We start from the raw sequence: 25,362 nt of genomic DNA on the forward strand, positions 1-25,362 counted from the left end.
GAGACTCTATTTCCCAACCTCCCTTTCTGGACAGAAGATTAAGTCATGGCCTATGAGATGTGAGCAGAAGCGATGTGTGCAACTTCTGTTTCTGGTCTTCAATGGAACCAGCTCTTTCTAGGCTTCCTCTCTTTCTCCCCCTCCCGCGGGCTGGAACTTGGGTGTGCTGGCAACCCCATTAAGCCAAGCAGATGCTCAGTGCCCTGCAGGCCAGGAGGCAAATGGAGGGAAGAATCTGGGTCTCTTCGTCACTGTGTGGAACAGAACATCCCACCAGCCTCGACTGTCCAACTCCAGAATGTGAAAAACAAAACAATTCGATCCCAGGCAACACTGTTGAATAATACAGAACATTTCTGGGCTGGAGAGCAGAGAAATTATTTCAAGTCAATATCTTATCTTCCCTCCTTTTTTCCCCTCCTTTCCCTCCTTCCACAAATATTACTTCCACAAATATTCCCAACTCTACACCAGTAACGCTCAAGTGACAAAAGAGTCATGTTCCTCCCGTGTCAGAACCTCCATTCCAGCAGGGAAAGAGATAAAGCAAGCAGACAGACATAAAATTAAAACACCAGCAGACTGGAATACATGTTGTGAAGGACATGCACTAGGGTTTGGGATATACATGGCTGAGCGAGAGAAGGCCGCTCGGGACAGCAGGGGTAGGGGGAGTCTCCGTGGGGAGGAGGTGTTTCAGACGAGTCTGAAAGGAAAACAAGAAGCAAGATGTGCCGAAATTGGGGGCACACCCTTCAGAGTGGACGGGAGCATGTGCAAAGGCCCCAGACATGGAGGAAATTCTCGAGCACAAGAAACTGGAGGCAAGGTTGAGTGGAGAGAGACGCACTTCTTTTTGGCAGCCTGTGTGGGGGCTGGTATTCCAGTGGCTCTTGAAGGGTTTTAACAAGAAGGGTCTTGTGTGTTTGGGAGGAGGGAGAGTGCACTCAATGTTATTTAAGATCATTTTTTTGCCTTTTTATAGAAAAAAGAAATCTTACAGTTGGCACAACTATGGTAGTCCTAGCAGTGGAGATGGAGACAGGTTATTAAAAAAAAATTGCACTCACATAGATGAAAAATGCAGCATAAGGGGATATTCAAAAAATCACAGAAGAATTTCTCTAATCATATAACATTTGAATTCAGGTTAAAAAAAAAAAATCAGTACGGGGCGCCTGCCTGCTCAGCCATTAGAGCACATGACTCTTGATCTCAGGGTCATGAGTTCGAGCCCCACGTTGGGTGTGGACCTTCCTTAAAATAAAAATAAATACAAGTCAGTAGTTTGAAGCACTAAGTTGAAAGAGGGTTTTGTCAGCAATTCGCTGTCAGTTCCAAACAGGTCGGGAAATGCTGCTTTAGAGTTTAGAAGCCCTGTCATCTTGTCAACATTTGTAGTTTGGGGTTGTGGGTAAGGTTGTTGAAAAGGGGGTCTCCCCAGAGACACTGAGCATTGACATTTCGGGGAGTTGGAGGCGATGTCATCGTCTTGGGACTTTTGAAAGCGTCTGTGCCCTGGCCTTTGGAATTTCTCCCCCTTGGTTTAGAGACAGTGAAGAAGGAAACGGGCACATTTCAATTCATAAAACTTTGCAGACTGTTACAGCTACCTGTTTTTTTCTCAAGCAAGTGAAGGCTGTATTTAAGATCCATCATTTCCTCCAAATATTAATTTTTCTGTGTGAGATTTGCCTCTTAAAGAGCAATATCCTGACTTCTTTTGAAATAACTATTCACAAGTGGGATCTTTCAGAAAGGAAATGATACAGTTCTCAGACTTGTAGATGTCAATGCCGTTATTACTGGGGTATTCTTTCTAAGGTTTTTTTTTTTTTTTTTTTCTCCCCAGCCTTGTGGAGATAGAACTGACATATAACACTGTTTAAGTTCAGGTGTACAGCGTGTGGAGTTGACATACTTACATAACTTACAGTGCTGAGGTTTTTCACAATTGTCTTTAGAAATAGGACATCATGCCCCCTCCCCCGTTTTTTTGGACAGAGAAGTGATATCGGGGTCTGAAACAGACCCAATTAAGTATATTGCGAGATACTCTTTTGTTGGCTGAGGCTTTTTTGTGCATGTAAGAAATTTCACAAGAAAAGAAGTCCAAGTTTCAGCTTCTGCACATCAGGAAATGGTTAGTGTGTCCCAGGCTCGCCTTACAGACCTGCTGGGGAGGAAAACCTTTCTTTCTCTTCCCTGCCCCCCATCCCTGCCCATCTCTTACCCCCAAAGGATTCTCGAGGGAACCGGGGTACGCTTGAATGCCCCTGGAGAATGGCCACCGTCTGTCCAGCTGCTCCCGGAATCGGCCTTGGAACCAGGCTCTCCTGGGGGCAGGAGGGGGAGAAGGATGTGGGGTCAAACATGGCTGGATTTCCTATGGCAAGGCTTCTTTGCGGGTGCTTTCTCCCTCTGCTCCAAAAACAAAACAAAACAAAACACCAAACCAAATCAAATCCAAAACCAAAAAAAAAAAAAAAAAAAGGAGAAAAAGAAAAAGCGCCCCTGGAAGAGGCCTGGGGAGTCAGATCAAATGTACTGGCTCAGAGCCAAAGCTTGACTTGTCCCAGCCTGCGTCTCAGACCAGGGACTCCACATTCTCAAGTCTTCATTTCTGTCCCGTTGAAACTGATAGCGAAGGTTAATGAGATTAACGTGGCCAAACACTGCGGGCTTCTGAAAAAAGGAGCCAGATCCGCGCTGGCCACTGTGAAAAAAGCGGTGGGGCCATTCCCGTTGGGGACATTTTCTTGGGCTCTCCTCGAATAAAACTTGATTGTTTTGTATCAGAGGATTCAAAAGGGCTAGTCCCACCAGTGACTACCCCCGTAAATGCCTGCTGAGTCCCTGAATGAGTGCACGTCTTAGTTTATTTTATTTCGCTTCTGACCTTTTCACCAACTTGGCCCAACCCTTGCCACCTTTGCAAATATACAGCGATTAATATTTCCTGGGATGGGACCTTTTATTCAGAACAGCCGTTGCGGCTGTGATGAAATGCGGTAAAAGGAAGACCTAGTAGAGAACGAACCCCAAGCTCCCTATGGGGCCCGAGAGAGGAACTCTCTCTTTGGTTGGAGGCTTTCAGAATAAAAAGGTCTCGAGAAAGGCGGCGAGGAGGGAAACGTTGGCCTGTGCGTTTATGAGCATTTTTAAAAAAATGAAATAGAAGCGAAAGGAGGAGAAGGAGGAAGAAATTTTGGTAAATCTATAAAGTCGCCACAATTTATGAGAGTTTAAAAGGCAATTTCTTTTTAAGGGGCCAATTCCTAATTTCCCACATAAAAGTATGGGAATTGAATGGTAAATCCTTCTGCAGCGACAAGACCCCTGAAAAGAGGTATGAAAAAGAGTTACTGTTCCTCTTCCATTCATGTCTCTTGAAAGCCGGTGGATGTGAAACCGCCCTGAAACACACAGCGCTGGGTTTCAAAGCTGCCCGGATGACTTTTCAGAAATGATCTATTGTGGTGCTTTGTTTTGTCCGGGTCGCCCTCGTTTTGTTCTGCTCGGGCTGTATCACTCTTCTGCCGCTGCCATTAATCCACCCTGTCTACTCCTCCCCATTCAGAGGCACATTTTACCCCCTGCCCCGCACGGGGAGCCCTGGGACGACGTGGCTGAAAGGCTCAGCGTAGCTGCTGTGGAGGGACCGAGGCAGAAAGGCAAGGGGGCGGGGCGGGGAGTGGGGGGGGGAGCAGGTGGGGTGCTGGGTGCGCAGGCTCACCTGGGTGGTGCGGGTGTCTGGGAAGAAAAGCCCAGGGAGTGGGGGAGTAGGGGAGGGAGGGAGGGGAGCACGCAACGGGAAGAGGCTTTATCCGTCTTCTGGGAGCCCGCGCACGTTGGGAAAACCTTTTGCTTGCACTTGAGCTGCGGGGCTGAGCTGGCCCGTGAGGCCCTGGGAATGGGAGCTCGGGTAGCCTGCGAATAAAACCGCCCTTCATTTTCAGTTTTGCTTTGGCTAACTTGCTTGCAGCTAAGTAAATAAGCTCCTTGTCGCTCCGGGCGGGGTGGGGTGGGGTGGGGTGGGAGGGGGGTGGCGGACAGAAGGCAGCCTGGGATAAAATGGCAAAGGATACGATGATTTGTAAAAAAAAGACCATTATATCTGAAATCTGGTGTTTGGGCAGTCACTCAAAATTTGGTTCCCATCCTTGTCTTCTCTTGGAAATATCATTATATTCAATTATATTCTAAATAAGGAAGATGCTTCTTTTTTACTTCTCCGTCCTGCACATCTCTCACTCGTAAGAGCCGGGGGGGGGGGGGGGGGGGGGGGGGGGCGGGCTGCGCAGAAATCGCGAAGGGTCCTGGGATATGCTGGGTTATACAGTAGTAACAAACATCGCCCTCATTATCAGTGGCTTAACCATTAGTTTGTTGCTCTCACCACACATCCAGTGGGGGTCGGCAGGGGGCTCTGCTCATCACCCTTCTTCGGGGAGGTGGGACGATGGAGGCTCAGTCTCTACACGTTCATCCATGATCTCCATGGACAGAAGTAGGTACGATTCTAGGCTCTCACACTGGCAATTAAATTTCTGGCTCAGACGGTGCTTCCCCTAACAACTAAGTCCAGTGGCTGGCCCCTACTGCCGGGGCCACTAGGCTCCCTCCCTGGTCTCCAGGAGAAGGAGGAGAACCAGACATCTGCCAGGACAGATCCCACACACGTTCTCGGGATTCAGCAGAGGGCTGCATAAAAGAACAAAGAAGAGGGCATGGAGCCATTTCCAAAACTTTGAATGATACAAGTCAGGAATTAAACATGCCGAACACAGTGTGGTTCGCCCTAAGACTCCCCTGTGATTAGAGCTGCCCGACCTTAGGCAGGTTACCCAATTCTAATCATTTATAGAGTCAGTCAGTGGGTTTGATCGGTGGTTCTCAAATCCAAGTGGGCTTTAGATCACCAGAATAGTATTAGAGCATTAAGAATGGGACCTGACACCCACGCTCTCTGATTCAGCAGGCTTGGGCTTGGGTCCAAGACTTTGCTTTACTGACCAGTTGCCGAAAGATGTTCCTGCTGCTGGTCCAGCGACCACATTTCCCAGATGGTGTCTTGATAAACTCTACAGTTGGATGTAACAAGGAAAGGTAATCTCTCCTATAGGGAATGGGGTAGAATTAGTTGGTGAGTTGGCTTATAACTACAGTAAAGTTTTCGTGTTGAAATTTGACTGGAAAATGATTCACCGGAGCCTCACCCAGGCTTCACCTTTTTCCAGAGCACATTTGCATGTTGGGCTGACATGTATAGTTTAAAAGACACATCTCAATTACAAGATGTGGTCCAGACAGCTGCCCTTGTGGGGACAGAGGCGGCCACTCAACTCTGAGCAATTACTTAAAATTAGACTTGTCAAATTTGTTTAGGGTGACCAGGCAAGTACATACATTGACCTGATGTCACTCTTTCCAGAGAGACACTGTAATGATTTTGTGTATCAGTCAAACTATTCAAATACTTACGCTGCCTTCATGCCGTAATCAACATTCTGGTCAGATGTCATCTTTAGAAGCCCTTGGGGATTTGCATCCCTTAATTATTCTTCAATACCCAAACCAAGCATTCTTTAATTGGTGTAAATTGAACGGTGTTCCAGTGCAAACAAGGAGAGGGCACACTGATCAATGATTCCGTGCATGTCTATTGGAAAGCCATTGCCATTAGATCAAGTCACAAATCCTCAACTCCCTTTGCTGCCGTGGAAACACCAGCTCACAGAGCCCGCTGATACTATTTCCACTTAAGTCATCAAGATGGGCAGGCACGGAGTAAGTTGTGACTCCAAAAAAAATCTCATCTTTCAGGGAAAGGGTTAAAAAAAATCCATCCTAAAAATGCTTTTCTGTTCCCGTGTCAGAAACCGCATTCAGGAGATTTTTATTGAGAATTCAGCTAGAAGTGTTTCTATCCTCCTGTGATTTGACGTCTGTCTCTCTCTTTCTAAATTGGAAACAATATAAAATTTTTGTTAACTTGTCAAGCCGTTCTCTCCCATGATATCTCTATTTTTTGTTCCTGATAGTGCGTGATCCACGCGATCATACATCCGAACTGCGGTCGGGTACGTGAAGGAGGGGCTCCCTCCTACTTTTAATATGATCGAGAAAACTTAAGGCCCTATACTTAAGCAGCCCAGGAAAAATTCTTCTGGTAAATGCGTCGTGCCCACTTTTCACTCTTGTCTCTTTGTATCAGCTCTCTCAAATAGATTATTTATCACTGGGCTGGGAAGAAAGAGAAGCCACAGGCCCGTCACACGCCCCTGGCTCCGATCTGCCAGTCTTCCGCTCCCACGGCTCAGAAATACTCGAGGTGCGGTGGCTATGTGTGTTCATTTTTCATCTCTCCGGCTTTTGACAAAAAAGTGCTGGTTCTTGGGGCCGGGAGTGGTGGTGGGGGGAATCTTTCAAGTTGATTTGAGTTTGAGAGTGGTGCAGGGCCAGATGCTTCCAGTGAGTAGAGGAGTAGAGAGCTGTCAACTTCCTCGATGATCTATGTTATGTTGCTTGGATGTCAAGGGCGGCTTCCGGTGGGTAAGCTTGTTTGGGAAGCACGTCTCCATGTAGGGCGCTGTCATTTACACACGTCCTAACAGAAAGCACGTTGCTAGTTTTCAGCAATCTAGGCAAGGGTTTTGAGGATCTCAGAGCAGGCGTTATGAGAAGTCTTAGCCTCGGGGTGGGGGGTTCACTATTCTGCTGGAAGAATTCAAACAGGGTAACACGGGTGGTCATATTCCTGTGTCTCAGTAGGTATCATGGACTGGAACATCAGCCTTAAAATAAAAGCACATTCATGCTGGGAAGCCAAAGGAGATCAGTGTTCCTTTATTTGGATGAATGTTGAGAGTCTGAAAAAGTGGACTTGAAAATGGACAGCAGAAATGATCTGCCCCCTCCTGGTTTTGAGGGACCCCTTGGCATCTGCCGTGGAGTGGCTCCCCACCCTCCCTGCTCCATTTTTGTCACCCTTCTTCCCACAGACACTGTTGCCTGGCTTTCTTCAGCCCTGCAATGGGCACATGGGACATAAGAGTAGAATCCTTGGTTTGGGTCCTGGCTTGTCCCTTAGAAGTCATGTGACTTCTCTGGGTTTTGAGTTTGTCACTTGCAAAATGAGGGGGTCCAATGAGGTGGACTCTAACATCTCTTGGAGGTATTACGGCTGAAGAGCTATTTTTTCGAGTACTGACCCCCATGGAAGCCAAGGGAAGGAAGCCCAAGCTGCATTTCCTTGAAATCCATGGTCTGGCTCCCATTCACAGAAATGGGTATCCTGCTTCAAATGGAGACTCTAGGGGCGCCTTGGTGGCTCAGTGGGTTAAAGCCTCTGCCTTCAGCTCAGGTCATGATCTCAGGATTCCGCACTGGGCTCTCTGCTCAGCAGGGAGCCTGCTTCCCCTCCTCTCTCTCTGCCTGCGTCTCTGCCTACTTTTGATCTCTGTCTGTCAAATAAATAAATAAAATCTTAAAAAAAATGGAGACTCTAGTTCAGTAGGTCTGCAGTGGGGGCTGAGACCTCGTTTTTCTCAGGTCTCATCCTTCCCGTTTCCCACTGTACCTGTGACTAAACGGCCGGACTCATGACTAAACGGGCCCGATGCCTCACTGGGCAGTGTGCTCGTGGGAGTGGGAGGAAGGTGGAGGCATTCGTGGGAAGAAGCAGGTGCCTCTCTCCACGTCTGGCTCCTCACTCATTGCCCAGAGGCCATAGTTCTCAAACATGTACTCTTAGTGCTTTCTTTTCCTTCTGTTGGTTTCTCTTTGATGTCCATTTCAACAACTACAGATTATTTAGAGGGAGTGCCATGTTGCACGTAGCATGACAGTGGCTCCAAACATCACCATTTTATGGAAGGAGCACTGGTCTGGGAGGCAAAATATACGGGTATCACTCTGGCTGGCCCACGAACTAGGGCAGTGAAGGACAGCCCATCCGAAGTTCTGAGCTCTGAAGTAGGCGGAGCCTTTCCAGCCTGACTGTTGACTGGAGAGGATGTTTGTAACAGTCCTCTGGAATCTGCAGCGGGTAGGTTAATGAGTTTGAGTGAGTTTTGAGTTTTCACTCTGCTGTACCAGGGAGTCCTCTGGGGGCGGGGGTGGGGGGGGCGCAGAGACAGTGCCTCTGGCTACTCTTGTTGCAACCCCGGGCTCTCGCAGGTGTGAACTTACAGAAGGAAGTTCTCTCTCCCTCTCTTCTTCCTTCCCCTTCTCTCTTTCCCCTATTTCTCTCTCTCTCTCTCTCTCTCTCTTTGACGCATGTGCACACAAATGCGGAAATGTTTGCTTTTCGCATTGTAATCTATTTTCAGTGCAGGATTCCCCAAACTTTTCTGATACAAATAAATTTGGGCCCTTGTGGAGCTCCTCCATTTCCAAGGAGCTTCTCTGAGTCAGCAGGTGGGGGGTGAGCCGTGGGGGTCAATCCTCCCATCCCATTCTCTTTTCCTCTGTCTTTTAAAAGAGTTCCAATGGATTCTTATTTTCAGAGATGTTTAGGAAAGAGTGTTTTTACAGATCAGAAAGTCTGGGGATGGGACGAGGCATCAGTGATGTTTAATTTCCCCCAGAGGATTCCCATGTGAAGTCTGGTATGGTTTCTGATTTGCTTGCCTAGCGCAAGGAAGCAATTAGGGGAGCCCATCACCTTGTCTATAGGCCAGTGATTCCCTAATGTGATCACGTGTGAGAATCGTCTGGACATATTTTTAAAAATCCCGATGCCTCGGTCATACTTTGTAGCAATTAAGTCAGAATTTCTGGAGGTGGGAGCCTGGCATCAGGATTTTTTTTTTTTTTTTTTTTTTTTTTTTTAAGATCCCAGGTGATCCCACTGTGCAGCAGAACTCAGGTTCTATTTGGTTGCAGGTTTCAGTGATGAACCATATGGCCTCTGCTCTAGGCCTTGCTGCTGCTGAGGATGTGGTGCCTTTCACCCTTGTGTCTTTAATCACCCCCAAATCTGCTGGGGAGTCCTCTCTCATCTTCTCAGGCACTTCTCAGCAGTGGACCCCCTTAGCACCAAGCAGAAGGAGGATCTATCTGACTCAAGCCTTCTTCACCTCCTGCAGATGTTTTGTTTAATTAAGGTGAAATTAACATAAGATGAAATTAGCCATTTTAAAGTGTAAAACTCAAGGCATTTAGTCCACAGTAAGGTACAATTGCTTCCTGACTCTAGTTTCAAAGCCTTTTTTATTACCCTGGAAAAATATACCATACCTATCACTTACTCCTCGTTCTCCCCTCCTCTGGCCCCTGGCAACAACCAATGGGATTTCTGCCCATGTGGGTGCCTAGTCTGGATATTTCATATAGATGGAGTCATAAATTTGTGACCTTTTGTGTGCCTGGCTCCTTTCATGTCACAGAATGTTTTCAGGGTTCATCTGTGTGGTAGAATGTTCCAATGCTTCCTTCCTTTGTATGGCTGAGTAATAATCCACCACATCTCTGCCTGTTTTTGTTTTTGTTTTTTAAAGACTTTATTTATTTATTTGATAGACAGAGATCACAAGTAGGCAGAGAGGCAGGCAGGGAGAGAGGAGGAAGCAGGCTCCCCGCTGAGCAGAAAGCCCGATGTGGGGCTTGATCTCAGGACCCCGGGATCGTGACCCCAGCCAAAGGCAGAGGCTTTAACCCACTGAGCCACCCAGACGCCCCCTCTGCCTATTTTTGGAATGAAGTTTTCACGGGCCCAACCATTTCCCTTTATGGCTGCTTTTGCATTTTCACGCCAGAGATGAGTTGTCATGACAGACCATTCAGCCTGCAAAGTCTAAGATATTACCATTTGGCCCTTTACAGGAAAAAAAAATTATTTATTTATTTATTTATTGCTGATTCTTGTCTTAAGTAATATGGGGGGAAACTTTGTTAAAATCCCATGTATGGAAATTCTAAAGTTTTAACATAGCTTATTTTTTTCTTGTGACACAACTTATAAGTTCAGCTGGATGAACACATATGATAGAAAGGCTATGACAATTTTGAAAAAGACGGGTAGCAGGGGGAAGACCTTTCCTACAACGTAGTACATAAATCCCGGAGCTATGTTAGCTAAAGGATGTGGTGGTGGTACAGAAATAAGCAGGTAATGGAAAAGGCTGGAAGCTAGGGAGAGTCAGAAATATATGATCAAGGTGGCATTTCAGGTCATTGGCGGGGGAGGTGGGTTAGTCCATGTAGAGGGTGTTGGACTTGTCTCACTGGGACCAACCAGGTAGAGATCCTGAAGCTGAATCCCCTTCCACTCCTTTGAAATAAATTCCAGAGGAATAAATTATTTAAATGGACAAAAATGTATAAAAGTATCAGAAAAAAAAAATTGGAGACGACCTTAGCAAGTTTGTAGTAGAAAGCTTCTTCTATGCTTGACAGGAAAGTGACAATAGAAGAAAAAGTTGATTAATGTGGCTAAAATTTGATAAAATTGGCTAAAATGTAAAACTTTCATGCTAGAAATGTAATGTAAGTAAAGCTTGAAAGATCAAAGAAAATTAACTTCAGAAAAGTATTTTTTGTTATAGGCAAATGGTTAATGTCTCTAAGAGTAAAAAAAAATGAATGAGAATCTGAACAGAACAAAATAAATAGGGGGGAAATATACAAACTAGTAATAATGCAGTGAATGCAAATGGCCAGTAAATGTGGTACTAAGAGTGTTCAATTCTTCAAATAATTATTGTCACAGGAACACTGGTTTCAATAAGATGTCGGTTTTTGTTGGTATGTATCAGATTGACAAAGGTAAGGGTGTGTGGGGGAAGGCTCTGTGATAACTTCTTGGATTCTGTGTTTTTGGTGGTATAGTTCACCTTTGTAAATGTGAATACCTTTTGTAAATAACATCAGCAACCTGACTTCTTGGACATTATTTTATTACATTTTAAAATTTATTTAAAGAAATTTAAAGGTTTTTATTTAATTTCCAGTTAGTTAACATATAGTATAATATTGGTTTTAGGTGTACAATGTAGTGATTTAATACTTCCATATATCACCATGTGCTCATCAAGTAGGATTTTTTTTAACCTGCTTTATGGAGGATGACGTGTACAATCTATGCATATGTAGTGTATACAACTGATGAGTTTGAGGACAAGTATACACCCATGAAGCCATTGCTGACATCAGGATCGTGGCCACAGCTACCACCTCTCCGAGTCTTCTCCTGAACTCCTTATTATTATTGTTATTATTTTACTTCTTTGTGATACGATCACTTAACGTAGCATCTACCCTCTTAACAAGTGTTAATATGCAATAAAGAACTGTTAGCTAGAGGCATTGTGCTCTATAGTAGATCTCCAGAATATATTTATCTTGCAAAACTGAAACTTTGTATGCTTGAGCATCACTCCCTATTTTTCCCACCAAGAAGAATTTAGTAAGTTATGATATACCCACATGATGGTTTTCCAAGGAGCGATTGCAAGTGAGGTCGCATTTTCAACATTGATACAGATTCTAAGTACTCTGTTTAAATCAAATTTGTATTATGTTTGCTTCCCTCTTTTATTAAGAGACTCATCTTCTGGATCCATTAAGGGGAAAAACAATGCACCTTATTGCCAACCTTGTCCAAGTGTTGGCTATTACATGCCTTTAAATGTTTTACTTACTTATTTCTACTAGCGACGTTACATTTAACATATAAGACTTGAAACATACAAATCCATGTTTGAGGACCATGGACTTCGGTTGGTGTTTGTGGGTGCGTGTGTGTTTGTATGCACGTACATGTGTGCACGCATATATTTGTGCCCGTGAGTGTGCTGTCCTTGGAGAACCTCACATCTAGCGGAAGGTGCTCCCACTCCTAGAGCAGTTCTGTTCCCTTTAAAGATAGATCAGGGATTAATAAACCAAGTGAAGACATAAACGGTCTCTCTGAGGATAAAACCTTTCCTCCTGTAGACTCCTTTATCTTCTGAATGGAACAGCCTGGGATGTGGATGCTAAGGGAAACCACAAATAAGTCTGAGAAAACTTGCCATTTGGCAACAAGCTCCATAATCATTACCCAACACTCTGGAAATTTTTTCTTTCCTTTTTTTAAGTCTTCTGGGGCTTCATCCACTTCCTCTGGTCCTTTGGAATTAGTTCCACCTGGTAATGAGGTCCCTGACCCACCTCACTCTCCACTTTATCTCCCCACTCCTCCATCCAACTGAGCTGGTTCAGAAGGCAGTGGTATGCCCAGATGCATGGTGCTTTTGGTCCTACTTAGAGAATCAGGAGAAGTTGCCTGAGAGCAATGACCATCAAGCTTTTTAATTGCTCATCCTAATCACGAAAATATTTTGGGCATAGGCTTCCAATGCATGCTTATCTATATATCTACCTATCATCTATCTGTCTACCCGCCTACCTACCTATCTATTGTGTACCTCTATTGTACTAAGAGATTATACACATTTTTAATATTTACATAAAGGTGAAAATTCAAAATGATGGCATTAAAAAGTAGAAGTTCCAATATTTTCATGTAATGTCTACATGTCCCCATGTAGACCAGAGGGGGAACGTCTAACTTGAGGGCCTCAAGGGTACTGCAAACACGCAAGGCAAGGTTTCCTTCCCCAGTGATCTGCCTGGTCCGAGCTGCCCACTTGCCTGCTGTGGACACAAGGTGTTGCTGCAAGTGACTTGAACTAGTTTGTCTCTTGGAGTTTCTTTCACACTCTTGCCTCCTTTGCAAGGCTTCCCCTTGCCCTTGAAGCTGCACTCATGTTCTCTCTCAAGGGCTCTGTTTCTTGGTTAGGACCTGTACTTGGCCAACCACAAAATGCTGGCTTGGGTGAATGGATGGATCCATGGGTGGATGGTCTTAGAGGATTGGTCCAAAGCCTCAAGGAGCTTGAACAGCAAGGGTGCAGATTCACACAACAAGGGCTGGTCCATGTGCTGGAATGGAGCACAATGCCTGGGTGTCTCTGGGATGCAAGTCCCTTGGGAGCAGAAGAGTTTTCCTGACACTCTTCTATCTCTTCCCTCCTCAGCACCTAGCGCAGTGCACGGCACAGGGGAAAGACTTGAATGAATGAATGATACAAATGTTATCGTGGAGTGGTATCAATCAGGAGAACTCTTCCATTGTTGACTTTGGTTGGGGATCTAAAAACACACTTCCATTCACACGCAGGTTGTTTTTCTTCCAAAGTGGGAGAAAAGGTTCTGCTTTGGGGGATAATCTCACTGACTTATTCAAATAGGCAACTGGTACTATGGGGTAAGAAATGTTTGAGTGTCATTTCTGGCAGTTTCTCTAGCTAGCATTGCTACTCCCCATGGGGAGTCCTGGCTTCCTCTGACACTTGATTTCATCATTATAGCTTTTTTCCAGATATCTCTGGACCCATTTCCCCACCCACCCCCGCCCTCGCTGTCCTCCTCTGTCTCAAAAATCTCTTAATTCCCCCTTACCTTGACCCCTACCTCCTCTCACAAATGAACATTTGCTTTGGGCTTCTTTCTACTGCACCCCACCTCCTTCTAAAGGAATTAAAAACTAAGAATTTTTTATTGTGGTAGAAAACACAAGATTTATCCTCTTAACCATTTTTAATTGGACAGTTCAGTAGCATTAAATTTATTCACATTGTTGCAAAACAGATCTCCAGACTTGCAAATCTGAAACTCTATACCCATTAAATGATAACTCCACTTTTTCCCCCTTCACTAGTCCCCTTGTAAGTGCCATTAAAAAAAAAAAAAGATTTTATTTTATTTATTAGAGAGGAAGAGAGAGAGAGAGAGAGAGCGAGCGCACACAAGCAGGGGTAGTGGCAGGCAGAGGGAGAGGGAGAAGCAGACTCCCCACTGAGCAGGGAGCCTGATGGGGAACTTGATTCCAGGACCCTGGGATCATGACCTGAGCTGAAGGCAGATGCTTAACTGACTGAGCCATTCAGGCATCCCATAACTGCCATTTTCATATCTGTTCCTATAAATTGGATTACTTTATGTCCCTCATATAAGTGGAGTCCTACAATATCTAACTTTTTGTGACTGGCTTATTTTACTTAGTGTCATGTCCTCAAGGTTTATTTATATTGTAGCAAGTGACAGGATTTCCTCCTCTTTTAAGCTTGAATAATAACATTTCATTATTTGTACATATCACATTTTCTTTACCCATTCATCTTTTGATAGACATGTGGGTTTCTTCCACCTCTTGGCTACTGTGAATAATGCTGCCATGAACATGGGTGCATATTTATTTCTTTGAGACCCTGCTTTGCAGTCTTTTGAACTTATACCTACTAGTGGGATTGCTAGATCATATGGTAATTCTATTTTTAATTTTTTGAGGAACTGCCATACTGTTTTCCATAATGTCTGGACCATTTTACAGTCTCACCAAGAGTGCACAAAAGTTCTTTGCTAACACTTATTATTTTCCCTTTTCTTAATAAGAGCCCACTTAATGGGTGTGAGGTGATATTTCATGATATTTTTAATTTTTTGAGGCACCTCCATATTGTTTTCCATAGTGAATGCTCTACAATCCTACTAATAGCACACAAGTGTTCCAATTTCTCCACATCCTCACGAATCTTCATTATTTTCTGTATCTGTTTTTGGTTCGATATTGTTTTGTTTTGATAGTAGCCATCTGATGGGGTTATCCCATTGCAATTCTGATTCATATTCTCTGAAGATACATGATGTTGAACATCGTTTCGTATGCTTGTTGGCTATTTGCACATTTCCTTTGGAGAAATGTTTATTCAAGTAGTTGTTCATTTTTTATTTGTTTTTCTTTTATAAAGATTTATTAATTTATTTGAGAAAGAGAGAGCATGAGCACGTGCTTGTGCACGTGGGAGGAAGAACAGAGAGAGAGGAAGAGGGAAAGGAGCAGACTCCACCCACTGAGTGTGGAGCCTGACTCAGGGCTTGATCTCATAACCCTGAGATCATGACCGGAGTCAAAATCAAGTGTCTGATGCTTAAACAACTGAGCCACGCAGGTGCCTCTATCTGGGTTATTTTTATTTTTTAATTGAAAAAAAATTTTTTTAAAGTTTTTATTTAAAATCCAGTTAGTTAACATATGGTGTAATATTAGTTTCAGGTGTACAATATAATTGTTGTTCTTGAGTTGTAGTTCTTTGCATATTCTGGCTAGTAACCCCTTATCAGATGTATGATTATAAATATTTTTTCCCATCTATAGGCTTCCTTTTCACTCTGTTGATTGTTTCCTTTAACATGCGGAAGTCCAGAGTTTAAGGTAGTCCCAGTGTTAAATATAGTCCCAATTGTCTACTTTTGTTTTTATTATTTATGCTTTTTATATCATGTCCAAGAAGTCATTGCAAAATCTAATGTCATAAAGCTTTTTCTTTATGTTTTCTTCTGGTAGTTTTATAGTTTGAGGTCTTAGATTTAGGCCTTCAGTCCAGTTTGAGGTAATTTTTGTATATGCTGTAAAACAAAAGTCCAACTTCAAAATTTTGTATTAGATATCTGGTTTTCTCATTATCATTTATTGAAGACATTCCTTTCTACATTGAGTGGTCATGACACCCTCACCTGAGGGTCAAAGATCATGTGGCCATATACATAGAGTTTATTTCTGGGCTTTTTATTCTATTCCATTTCTGTGTATATATGCCTTTATGTCAGTACCACACTATTACTATCGCTTTGTAATAGTTCTGAAATCAGGAAGTGTGAATTCACCAACTTTGTTCTCCTTTATTTTCAAAATGGTTTTGGCTATTTGAGATCCATTGAATTTCTATCTGGATTTCAGGATTTCTAAAAATTTAAGTAATGCTTTTGGGATTTGGTGGGAATTAGGTTGAATTGGTAGATTGTTTTGAATAGTACTGACCTCTTACCAGTATTATCTTATAATTCATGATCATGGGATGCCTTTCCATTTATCTGTCTTTCATTTCTTTCAACAGTGTTTTGTAGTTTTCAGTGTATAAGATTTTCACCTCCTTGGCTGGGCTTATTCCTAAATATTTTATTCTTTCTGATGCTATTATAAATGGAATTGTCTTCTTAATTTCCTTTTTGGGTCATTTATTGTTAGCATATAGAAACACAACTGATTTTTGTGTATTGATTTTGTATCCCATCACTTTGCTGAGTTTATTGGTTCTAACAGTCTGTGTGTGTGTGTGTGTGTGCGCGTGCGTGTGTGTGTGTGTGTGGCTTTTAAGGTTTCCTACATATAAGATCATGTCATCTGTGAACAGAGATAATTTTACTTTTTCCTTTCTAATTTATATGCTTTTAACTTATTTTCTTGCCTGAATGCTCTGGCTAGCACTTTCAGTACTATGTTGAATAGAAGCAGACGGACACAGTATCCTTCTCTTGTTCCTGCTCTTTGATGAAATGCTTTCAGTCTTTAGCCATTGAGCTGTGAGCTTTTCATATATGGCCTTTATTATGTTGAGATAGTTTTCTTCTTTGCTAGTTTATTTAATTTTTTTAATCATGAAAGTATGATGATTTTTTTCTGAATGCTTTCTCTGCATCAATTGAGAAAATCATTAATTTTTGTCTTTTATTTTGTTAGTGTGATACATTTATGCCATTCTTTACATAGTTCCTGGAGCTTGTTAAATATTTCTTCCCAATCTTCTGCTCTCTGACAATACTGAGTCTTCAGTAAAACTGTGGGTAAAGATTTTTGTCAATATGTTATATGTTGTGATATAGTAATTTTTAAAACATATCTGATCTCTTTAGTACTAACTATTCTGAGTTTTGTTTAAGAGAATATGACTCTATTCCTCTATGTTCACCTAGCCCTTTATTTACAGTTCTTCCTTATTTTTAATGTCTTCTGAAATCCATAAGTAACCCCCAAAGCATTCCCCCAAATCTCATTTTGAAGTCTTTTGCTTTTCTGTGAAACTGCTCAGTATGGTGACTTACCACTGAGGCATTATTAAAACAATAGGAACTGAAACTTGACATTCCTCCTGGATGCCAATATTACCTTCTCATGGTGGGTGTTTTCTGAATCTATGGAACTCAGTGGCAGGTGTTAAACATATCCCCCATTACTGGGGCAAAAGCAAAAATCAAACAATGAGACAAAACAGGATAACAGGGCCTAGCAGATATTTGGTAAGATAGGAATTTTATTTTTAAAGTCAGTTCATCCTTTATAAAACTGAAGGTTAATTTATCTATGTGTTATTTATAGATGTAATCAATTCCATTCAGAGAGACACACCTACAGAATTAGGTCATAAGTTGGGGCATGGTGGCTCAGTGGGTTGGGCTATGATCTCAGGGTCCTGGGATCGAGCCCCACATCGGGCTCTCTGCTCAGCAGGGGGCCTGCTTCCCCCCCCCCCGCCTGCCTCTCTGCCTACCTGTGATCTCTTTTTCTGTCAAATAAGTAAATAAAATCTTTTAAAAAAAGCATTAGGTCATAAATGAAGGAAAAACAACATAGGACATAATGTAAGAGCAGAAAGGATGAGAACAGTCTTGTCGTCTCTGATATTTGTCACCCCCAAGCTCTGTTTTTTTTTTTTTTTTTTTTTTTTTTGAGAGGTTGCAAGTAGGTAGAAATGAGGGTAAAGGGGAGTAGCGCAAGCCCAATCACAAAAATGCTGTCTTATCATAATTATTTTCTAAATACTGCTGTAATTACACTTACCTATTATTAGTTCTTTATCACAGTGATGTTAATAACAATGGCATGTCTAAAAGGGACAGTTTACATAAAGCTTTCTATTTGAGGCCCATGAAAGCCAAGTAAAAAAATTTTCAAAACTGCGGTTTGGACATTTTTTAATTAGGTAATTGGCAATTGTAGATTATTTCACCTTTTCTAGAGCTTTTTGTTTTTGAGGATCAAAAGGCTTTTCCCTCTTGTTAATGTCAAAGAAATAAATGTCTGCCTACCACTGTTGTTTCATGGATGAAATGGTTCAATCTTTGTACCAGTATTATAAAATTCTGGTCTGAATAATTCAGTTGTGGAGCCCACATAGAATTTCCTATGAGGAATCCATAGAGAAATCCAGCGTCTTACAAAATGATTTCTCTTTCGTTCATGTTTTATTTTATTTTTAGTAAAACTCAATCATTAGTAGACACTACGGGTACCATGAAGTGTCAGTCAGTATGGAATATGTGGTTTATCTTTACCCACAGCTCTAGAAACTCTTCATCCCTTGAAAATTGGGCTGGAAAAGTGAAATATGCAGGGGCACTCCAAATTCCTGTCTTTGGTGACATTGCCAAGCAGGTGGGAATTGGCTGAGTTCTCTGAGGTGTTGTGTTTACCTCATTCTCATCTCCTGTGTGAACTCTGGGTTTTCTGCCCGTCAGATGGAGTCGCTGCCAGCATGACATTCTCTGTCACGAGCTTTCTGTGCTCCCTATGTTACACAGCCGAACTACAGGAGTATCAAACAGACCTTCAAAATCTTGGCTCTGTAGTTTCCCCAAACCCCAAGCAGGAATTCTTCTGGAGTCACTTCTTTAGGAATCTTTGCTTGGCTGGTCCAGCTCCGAGGGGAGGATAATTGTGGCAGGATAATCTCTTGTAAGGGTCTCAGGTTCTGTCTTATTATTATTATTTTTTTAAAGATTTTATTTATTTATTTGACAGGGAGAGAGAGTGAGAGAGTGAAAACAAGCAGGGTGAGTGGGAGAGGGAGATCCGCAGGCTTCCCGCCACCAAGCAGGGAGCCGATGGCAGGGCTCCATCCCAGGAATCACGACCTGAGCCGAAGGCAGAGGTCTAACGACTGAGCCACCAGGCGCCCCGCAGGTTCTGTCTCATTCCCTGTTACGTCCATGTTCTTTTCTGGCAAAAGATTAGGTGTGGGTGCATGATCACGTCCAAGGAACTGAGGGGGTTGAAGCGTGGTAGGTAGAAGGACAAACTAAAGTCCTAAATAAAGTCCTACTACAGGTGACACTACCTGAAGCATTGTAGTCCGTAAAATGAATTTGGAAAGTTGTGCTGACAAGAGGTAACACGAGCACAGGGGGCCCCCATGGTTTTGGAAAACCACGGGACTGTGTTGATTGGAAAGAGAAATGGGAGCGTCGGGGGCCCCTAAAAGGACCCCCGAAGGGCTTGTCAGACTCCTGCCCAATATTTTTTGGCTCCATATCATCCTTTTGGGATTTCTGTTGACTTAGGGAAGTGGGGGTAATTAGCTCCCTGCTGCTTCAGGAACTCTCCACGCACGTGTTCTCTGACCATGGCAATTTGCAACAGAGAATAAACCTGGGTAGAGAGGCTTGGTCAATCACTGGTCAATTAACCCAGTTGAGGAACTGGTTAAGTGGCCTGGCAGGGTGGCCAGGGACGGGCAGGCTGCTCCCGCAGTGGGTGGGACCTTCCCTCTCCTCTCCCTTCCTCGACAGCTGGGCTTCCAGAATGCCGTCGCTGGGCCACCTCCCTGACATACAGTGGTAATTTCGGCTGGAAGGAGAACATCTGGGGAGGCTTCCTGTGGCAATCTCAGGGGGCTGAACGAGATAATCAGGCTTAGCAAATTGGGTTGACTAGACAATGAAATATTTATTGTGATTCCTACCCCCCCCCTTCTTTTTTGAAGTTCAAAAATCCTTGTCATCCCTGGGCTGAAGTCTGTGTACTTGACAGGAATTCACAATTAGATTAGAAGTGGCCTGCTACCATTTACTGATGACCTCAACCTGCGGCAGGCAGAAGGCAAGTGATTGTGTCTGCATACGGGCTCCCTTTAATGGAGTTTTCCCCTAATAAACCAGAGAAGTCCACGAAACAAAAGAAAGCAATCCCAAAACCCGCCTGTGTGATGGTCTTTCATTAGTTTTTGGTGGATGAGATATTTTCTTACTGGATGAAAAGAGAGGCAAATAACTTCGATATGGTTTTAAAACGGACTTTTTAGCATGAATGATGTGTAGTCTTAAAGCTCTGTGTTTGAAAATTTACCTTGGATGTGTACCAAAAGCACATAGAGCATTGTCATTCAGTCCAAAATGCTGGTTTCCCTTTAGATATTTATATAACGCTACATCTGCCTCGTGTGTTTCGTGACCAAGTCCTCTCTTCGAGTTAGTTGATTAGGTCTTGGCTGTACCCTCAAGCCAGGTCACATATCAGGGGAGAAGCATTCAGATTCGTCATCAGAGAGGACTCAGCTTTCTGCCCAAAGTGGACAACTGTGTTTCTTCCATGCGCACACTAATTAGTAATCTGGAATCTAGAAGTTTCAATCAATCAGCAATCAACACTGATTACAGAGAGAGAGAGATGAAGGCTCCTCATCCGGGTATAAGATGATGTCTGCTTGGGGCCTCCCCTACCTGTCTCGCCCCAGTTCCTCCCATTCTCCAGGGGATCCCGTGCTGCAGGGAAAAACTCTAGTATTCCCAAACCTGCCCAGATCGCTTCTTCCTCCATGACTTCACACCTGCTGTGTGCCCCTAACTTTGCTCATTGGGCAACTTCCTGCATATCTGCTCTTGGAGACCCCCTTCTTCCTTCCTCACCTCCTCCTGGATACCTTCCCGGGCCATCTACTTTCCATCACGCTCTGTGCTGAGAAAGGCATCTCTGCTTTGGCCTCCCATGTCATCCTCTTTGCTGTTCTACTATATTATTTTACTTCCTTCAACACCCCCAATTACTTATGGAGGGTCTCCCCTAGGGTAAGACCTGCCCAGATGGTGAGAATTTGGACCCAGTTCCTGCCCTCACGGGGCTCACATTCTGGTTGAAGAGAAAGATTATAAACAGGAAGAGGAAATGGTACTGGGTATGGTGACGAAATATACAGAGGATTTTTTCTCCTTTCTGTCTTTCCCAGCACGCTGGGAGCCAGAGCAGGTGCTGGTAACTCTAGGAGGAAGCAGTGCCTTCGCGTACATGAGGTGTCAGGAGATAGGGAACAAATGAGCCGAGGAAAGGAGCATTCGGTGGACCTTTATCTATGCTCCCAATCTTTCCCGCACTGCAGGATGTAAAAGAATCAAAGCTAATTTTTCTCGTGTTTACAGGTGGAAAGTTTTCTCGTCTCAAAGAATATCTTTGTGACCTTTTCGGAGATAATAAGAAATTTTCCCTCTTACCAGGAAACAGCAGCTGGTCCATATAGGGAGGCAGATTGCTATTAAACATCTCCTGCCTGTCATTGATTCATCATTCAGATAGATTACACACAAGACACGTAAAAAATGATGGTCGGCACCACAGGTTTTTTATTTCTATTAAATTCTATGGCATATGATCTTGAACAAACATTTGTAGTCAATATTTGATAAAAAGTCCGATTCAATCAAGTAAATAAAGCATTAGAAAAAATAATTTCATTCCTTTGCTAAACTAAATCCATTAAGACTCTAACACAAGTAGAATGGAGGACAAAGAGTGTTTAAAACAAAACAAAACAGTGAGACCCATTGTGCATTTGCATTTTGAAATTAATTGCTGCCCTAATTATTTGTCAGTAGAAGCATAAATTAAGCAAATATAACTTACGGTAAGCTTTTAGACACCCAAAGGATTCTCCCCTCAAGAGTAAATTGTCGGAATGGTTCTGTGTGACGGTTTATTTTTGCTGTCTTTCCATGATCCAGGGAAGGGAGAAGACTGGAAATGGAGCGGTGCGGAGATGATACAGGGACTGCAGACGAAAACGTCGACACAGGTAGGTGCTTTTAATTTTCCCCTGTAAGGTGTGAGAGGGTAATAACAAATAAGGAATGTTGGTGCCAAAGGAAACCTTTGGAAACCCTACTGAAGTTGAACTTCCATGAAAAGCAAGTGACCCCAACACGGAACCAAAAGGTGAAAAACACCGTTAAGTGTGGCGTGGTTATTCATCGTGCCTTGCATAAATAGGATTGATTGGCTTGAGTATTTGCTCCATCTGGTTTCCCTTACACCGTGTCAGTGGAGCTATAGGCATCTAGCACAGCTGGAATATTTTTTCTAGCCCACAATCAGGCATACATTGTTGGTGATCTCTCTGAAAAGCTTCCGCAACAACACAATGATGCTGAATAACAAACAGCTCCAAATCTCAATGACTGAAATTAACCACCAAAGTCTACCGCTCATGCTTCCTGGGCTGCATGTCAGCCGTGGCTTGGCTGATTGAGGGTGGGTTCAGGTAGGTGACTGTCCTGCGGGTGGGCTCTGCAGGTGTGTGGGTTGGTGGGAACAACTCCTTCACCCTGCGCCTCAGTTCCGTTCCTTTTCATCTGACTCTCATTCTGCCGGGGTCATCTGAATTACCGGGCTCATGATCTTCTCACGGTAAAAGTGGAGGCTCTCAGGGGAGTGAGTGTAAACATGCAATTCCTTACAGCCTAGGCTCCAAATAGGCACAATGTCATGTCTGCCCCCCTTTCATGGGCCGAAGATGTCCCATTGTCAAGCTCAACGCCGGTGGGGTTAGACAGTAAATTCTCCCCATGGAGGTCAGTGTGAGTGTGTTGGGGGGGTGGGGAAGTGACTATTTGCTGAGCGATAATTTAATCTACTGTGACTACACATATGGAAAGGAAGACCTTCATTTTCCGATCTGGACCTTTACACAGGAATTATTTAAAGTTTGCCTTAAACTACCTCCCTACCCCCTCATGAGTTATGTTAATTATAAATATGTTAGATGAGTTAGAAAGATCTTGCAGGAAGATAAAAATATGGAGGATTTAGACAGATATGTGAACGAAACTCTAGCAACAATGGCCTGATGTGGCCAACGGAGTCTCACCCTGCCGTATGAACAAGGGGTCTTTTGGATGCGGGGCTACAGGCGGCCTCAGTGGGCTTTGAGGCCATGCACTGAGCTGCCTGGTAGAGACCAGACAGCAAGAAATTTTGCCTCAGCAGATGTGTGCATGACTTCACTGCTCTGATTACAGCATCACCTCTCCCCTGTCACCAACTGGCAACCCACAGTAAAGGATGTTTTTCTGATCATTTTGCACTCATTAAATGCAGCTGTCACAACAGTGGATGTGAGGACGCATGCAAAACTTTCCTGCCACGTCAAAATAAAACTGAAGAGCTTTTTTTAAAAAAAAAGAGCTGAAACCTTTGAAGCCTATTCTCAAGGAATATTGGAAATATTGCCTTTCGTCATTGACAATTGAAAGAGTTCCCTCACGATCCCAATTAAGCATTGGCCCAGGCTAAGGAAGCATCATCCGTCAAAATTTTGCAACAGAAAACATTGGGCCGAGCACCGGGGTTCAGTTCCTGGGTCTGAATGATCTAGGGGTTCCATACTCATGGAAGTGGCTGATCCCTGCTAATGATTTTAATGGGGCAAAGGAGTTCCCCGATTCTTGAAGAAATGTTACAAGATTGAAATAATCGGACGTCTCCTACATACCCCATCAGAGAAGTGGGGCAAACAAGTGGATTCTGGATCCATAACACAGACCTGCTGATTAGACTCTCAGGGTGGAGGTGAGGGCCTTCCTTGGTCTTGGCTCCCTCATCAAAATCCATTTCACCGATCTACAGATTTGCAAAAAGGACGGCACCCTCAGTGATGTGTTTTTGATGGAGCATCTCTTGAGCATTCCAGTTCCTTCCCAAGTACCAGTCTTCTTCAAAAGTTGACTCTGGGTTTTGCTCTTCTGAGTAACTTTCCATCTGCCCCCTCCGTTGGGGTGGTAATGGGGTCATTGGCTGTGTTCCCTCCATACCACTGCCCACCTATATTTCACAGTAGTGACCACTCTGTCCCTGTCGTGGCACCATTTGCTCATGGGTCACCACTTGACTGGGATTTTTTGAGAGTCAGGACTGGGTTTATGGTCATATGTGTGGCCCTAATGGAGTCATATGGGGCTGCCTGCCACCCCAAATGGTGAAGGGCAGAAGGGAGGAAAAGAGAAGAAGGCAGTCAATGGCATCAGGCAATTTCAAGGGGTGACTGGGCACACCTTGCCTCCAAATGTTGCTGGTGAACATCCGGTAACAGAGATACAGATATTTTTGCCTCCCCACCTCCCCTCTGGTGCACATTACAGGTTCCTGGGCACATGGGCAGTAATTCTTGGTTAAGTAATAGGAGAATCACTTACCCCTGGGGTGAGTGTGTCCTTCAGGGTCCAGTCAGGAAAATTTACCTCACAAGATATTTCTTATCTCTGAGTCTCTGCCTAAGTTCACTTTTGGACAGAGCCTAAAGGGAGCAGGGGAATGTGTCCCAGCCCCACAACCATGAAGCAGAGAGAGAAGAGCTGGGAGCTTGGCACCACAAGAACCAGATGGCTGAACAGTTTGCAAAAATCGAGTTTGCTCCCCATCACAAGATGGGACACACTGGAGTGACCCACTACAGGGTCTGACCACCATGTCCATCGTTCTCACCTTCTCGTGATAGGTGGTGATGTCACAGGCAGCTTCAGGGAACAAAGTGTAAGGAGCTGAGATGCCGTCTTCTGCTTGATGCCACACTGGTGAGAAGGTCCAAGACCAGAGAGAAAGGACGAGTTCAAAGGAATCGTGGATGGGAACCTAGCATTCTCTGGTGTGTGGGTCGCCGTGCCTGTGCTGCTAGAGATCTGAAATAAGAGCTAGAGGACCAGGCAGAGGGTAAGTGGGCCCGGAGTTCGAAGAGTGTTTTGCCAGCTTAGGTGAGCCCAGGAGGGTCATGGAGCCCCTTGTCCACACCACACTCTGCCTCGTCCTGAAGAATGAAGAACTTCTTTCCTGGTTGCTTTGTCTATCCGGGAGTATATTTTGACTAGATTTTTTTCCTAATTGGAATTTATGAGATCTACTTTATAAACACTGCTCAACAAATCAAGAGGGGGTTCACACTGCTTGTGTGTGTACTGTGTGCAAGCTAGCTCCTTCCCTTCCTTCCGCAACTCACCTTGAACGTCCGTCCCTTCCACGGAGGCCATCCTTTAAACGCCCACTTTGAAGTTGCTCTTCTCCATCACTCGCTACCATAGGTGCTGGTTATTTTCCCTGCCTAATTATAATTTATAATTAGTTCCTTTACCTGTTGAATTATCTGGCTCCTCCAGAAGGGCAAGGCCAGAGTCTATATCCTGACGCTAGCACGGTGCTTGGCGTTTCATAGAAATGACAGATGAGCTAAATACTAATACTAAAAAAATACGCAGAGTGTGGAGTGGAACATTAAATAGAATCCACTGCTTTTTATCTCAGACTCTTAACATGGGGAGGAGACATAGATACAGAGGGGTACCAAAACCAGGCATTGCGAGACAATCCCTTTTTAGAGAGACACCGCGATGGATTCTGATAGAAAGCATTTCTGGTGACCTTGGCCATGGTGTGGATTGCACTGCTCTTCAGCTGAGGAGAAGGGTGAGCAGAGAAGCAGAGTGGGCTTGTGGTAGTGGGTTTGT

General features: G+C 43.9%; 1 long non-coding RNA gene across 5 annotated transcripts in view; it reads left to right on the forward strand.

Moving 5' to 3' along the window:
- LOC123391354 overlaps nucleotides 1–25,362 on the forward strand; it is a 112,170-nt gene that overhangs the window by 65,321 nt on the left and 21,487 nt on the right. For all 5 annotated transcript variants that reach the window (XR_006605994.1, XR_006605998.1, XR_006605997.1 and 2 more), the window contains one exon: nucleotides 21,595–21,665. This is a non-coding gene — a long non-coding RNA (uncharacterized LOC123391354). The remainder of the gene's footprint in view (nucleotides 1–21,594; nucleotides 21,666–25,362) is intronic.

Source organism: Mustela putorius, unplaced genomic scaffold, assembly GCF_011764305.1.
Source record: "Mustela putorius furo isolate JIRA1106 unplaced genomic scaffold, ASM1176430v1.1 tig00000224_pilon_pilon_pilon, whole genome shotgun sequence".
Taxonomy (NCBI): Eukaryota; Metazoa; Chordata; class Mammalia; order Carnivora; family Mustelidae; genus Mustela; species Mustela putorius.